Below are 3,968 nucleotides of genomic sequence, written 5' to 3' on the forward strand. Positions count from 1 at the left end.
ATCCAAGGAATTTTTCAGACAATACCCCAAATGCACATTTCATGAGGGTTCATCTTCAAGTTATATTTCCTAATCTGATCGAACACCGTTCTTAAGTCATTAAGGTGTTGATCTTTTGATTGTGTCTTCACCACCAAATCATCTACACTAGCACTCGACTTGGTGAATCAAATCATCAAAAATCTTTCGTCATAGCTCTTTGATATGTTGCCCTCGCATTCTTTTAGTCCAAATGGCATAACTTTATAGCGATAGATGCCTATTGGTGTCCGGAGCTTGCAGTATGCTTTTTCATCCTACGGGTCCATCTTGATTTGGTTGTACCCGGAGAAACCATCCATGAAAGAAAACATCTCATAAGAGGAAGTGTTATCAATCATGATCTCCATAACGGTAGTGGAAAAATCATCCTTTGGGACATGCTTTGTTTAAGTCCCTAAGTCCACACACATATTCGATTTGCCCATTCTTCTATCTTGGCCAGGCACTATCTTTGGCAATCCAATTAGGGTACTTTTCCTCCCTTATGAAACCGAGCTTCGATTAGTTTTCTTGGTTTCTTCAATGGCGACTCCCTCGGATCAAACTTCATCTTCCTTGGTGCTTGTTTCTTGGTGGAAAACTTGGAGTCGATGAAAGCGAGCTTATGCCTTTGCTACTCATGTCAAGCCACTGGCATCTCCTTATAACTCCATGCAAAAAGCAGTCAGATATACTCCACAAGAATGTTTTTGAATGGCTTCTTTCTCTTCTTGAGCTAGTTGTGCACTTAAAAAGTGGGTTTAGGATCGTCCTCACTTCCCAAGTTGATTTCTACCAACTCATCAATTGTAGCTTGACCTCCCGTCTTCAAGTTCGAGGGGTGCATCCTTCGATTTTATATCTTTCATGAGGGTGGTCATCGATACTTCTTCAGTTGGATCTTCATCTCTCGTACCCGACCATCAATAGGTCGACACCATGCGACATTCACATATTTGCTCATCTTGAAACCCAAGACCCCTCTTGCTCGAGCCTTAGCCTTGCATAGCAATCTTGAAAGGATGCCAAAAGCTTCTCAAATAGAATATACTGTCTCTTGAATGCTTCAAACTAACTCGACTTGCTTTATCAACTTTCTTAGCTTAGGAGGATAGTAGTTTGGAATCCTCAAAGGCCAAGGTTCTTCATCTTCATCGGCTTGTTCATCTGACATATCTTCATCATCGGTTATTGGGATCGAGACTTATAGAAAGAATCCTCTCTCCTCTTGGTGGCGAAGGCACTAGAAGGTAATGAGCAGTCTACCGAGGTTAACATGCAGACTCATCCGGGAGCTTTGTAGAGCCTTCACGGTATTCTTGTAACTCTGAGAGAGCTTTCAACAGGGAACTTCATCATCATCATCTTCTGTTTTTAATTGGTAGAAATGAAAGTTCTTCTCCGTCGAACCATCACTTCCAAAATATCGGCTCCTCTTGTGACGACAAAGTTGAGTGGCGATTTGTACGTCTTCATGATCTTTTTCTTCTTCGGAGACTCGTGTCACTTCAAAGTGCGGTTTCAAAGGCAAAAATGAGACACCTTCTTACAGTGAGCTTGGTAGTTTTTAGTAACTTTCATAAGGCGTCATCTTTGGTCGTGAAAGCTTGCCCCTTTTGGTGTATCCACAAAAATACCTTGCATTTTCATAGTTGATTTCATGCACACCAAAGCGGTTGAATCTCACCACTCATGACGGTATACATCATCATCCTTCATGTACTTCAAACATTGGTGCAAGTGGAAGGAACCACATAATTTTCATGTAGCCAGTGGTGCTTTCCCTGACAATGCTCTATAAGGGAAGCATGTCGTGTTGATAACATGAAACTTCACATCGGCGTCGACTTCCCAATCTTAAAGGGAGAGTAATTGACCCGAGGGCTTTTTGACTATCTTGGTTAAAAGCCTTGGACAACAATCTTTCGGTGATAGATGATATGTCTCAGCATGAGGCATGCAAAGTCTTTAGTGTCATCAGGATTTCTTGATGAGCTGGATCAATGAGGATTTGGTTGACCCTTGTCCCATCACAAGACCTAGTAACATATAAGGGCCTATTGTGCTCCCTTTGTCCCCAACAACAAGTCCTTCTCACGAAAATTAATCACCGGAGAACCAAATGCATAGAGAACACGTCAGTATGAGTTTCGACAAAATAAACGATACTCTTACGGGTTTTGCAAGACATGGATCAATGTGTCCTCGAGCTCTAGCTGACATCATCGAGCGCATCAAAAACACTTAGTTGAGCTGGAATCTTCTTCAAGTGGGCGATATGTTGTAATCTTGTGTCTTGAGTAGAAGTCTTCCGTGGTTGCACAATATCTTCATTAACATCGATCACTTTCTCTTTCCCTTTATCTTTAGTACTGCGTGACTTGCTCGAGAAGCCTTACATGCGTTGTTAATCGATTCGAGGCTCCTCACTCCTCATCTTGGTGGATGCACCCATTATCATGCCTTCCTTTGATTATCAGGGCATAGCATGTACGACATCTCAAAATACTCCTCGGGGTAGGCTTCGGCACGACTTGAGTACTCTATGTAACCAGCTTTTGAAACCATTGCAATCTTCCAATGTATGCCCTATCAAATGATGAAAAGGACAATACTTAGGATGCTTTTTAATATTTATAGTAACATCCCTTTTCTCCTTTAGAAGCAATAACCCTTCCTCCACCATCTTCTGAAATAATTCTTGAATTTTTATCTCCTCTTGTGGAGAAGCTTCCATCTCTTACATTGCTTAGAAGATGAGGTGCTCTTCCTTCCTCCATGTCAGACTCTTCGATCTTCACTATGGTGAAGATGTCATCCTCTTGACAAAAAGAAAGATTCCACAGTTCCATGATCCCGGACTCATTCAAGGGGCATCACCACTCACGGAATATGTGGCTTTCGATGAGTGAGGTCATATGCCACCTCTTTGATAAAAAGATGGAATCTCTTCATATGGCATCACCTTTCTAAGTATTTTATACTTGGGTGCTCTTCTTGATTTCTCCTTTGGATAATCTTTGGTTTTGCTTGATAGATTGTGTTGAAGCTTCCTGTGACCTCGCATTAGCCAGTTCGAACCCTTTCATAAAAAGCTTGTTTCTTTTTATGCTTTTTACTCATATGGTCTCCCATGTCTATCATATAAGCTGCTTTCAGGTCGCAGAATCATCCTCATCACGGATGAGTGGAGCTCAAGTTCATCTTCACTAATCAACATCATCCCAAGCTTCTTCTTCATATATAGGTAGTAGCTTGACAAGTCTCAACCATGGGTTCTTCATCTTGAGACTCGTTCAAGTCTAAGGTAACTCTCCTTGACCTCATCGGAGAAATAATCACCCTAATGTAATTAGGGGCTCTCTCCTTTCGCTGATAATCTTCCAAGAGAGTCAATATATTCCTCAATAATTGACTTCTTATAATGGAATCAATGAGCTTCGCTTGGTTACGCTTCTTTTTCTTATTCTTGATCTTTTTATTCTTCTTGGCTTTTTGCTTGGGCTTCTCATCGGGTTCTTGAGCTCTCCGCCATGATGCAGGGAGCTCTCCCAACTTCTTTAACATTTTTTTCTTGACTTCTTTGAGATGAAAATTTCCCATAAGCCTTACGGAACTCCAAGAGGAGCGAGGGCTCCTTGGGAACTTGAAATCCTCCTCGGCTTGCATGCCTTCGATATGCCCCACGCATCTTGCCCCCACAAAGTTTCTTCTTGTAGTGCAATTGACACATAGTTGGTATGCTCTGTTGGTTGATCGAGCAACACATTTTTAGATAAAGTAATCTTCCCTTTTTGATCATCTGCGCTCAATCCAATCTTTAAATACATAGCGAGTTCTCAATTGAATGACCCAATATTCTATGGTATGAGATGAAATTTGGGTGATCTTTCTTATCTGCTTCTTCTGGTCGCTTGCTCTCCGGCAGCTGCAAGGCCACGTTCAAT

Source organism: Dioscorea cayenensis, chromosome 6 (genome assembly GCF_009730915.1).
Source record: "Dioscorea cayenensis subsp. rotundata cultivar TDr96_F1 chromosome 6, TDr96_F1_v2_PseudoChromosome.rev07_lg8_w22 25.fasta, whole genome shotgun sequence".
NCBI lineage: Eukaryota > Viridiplantae > Streptophyta > Magnoliopsida > Dioscoreales > Dioscoreaceae > Dioscorea > Dioscorea cayenensis.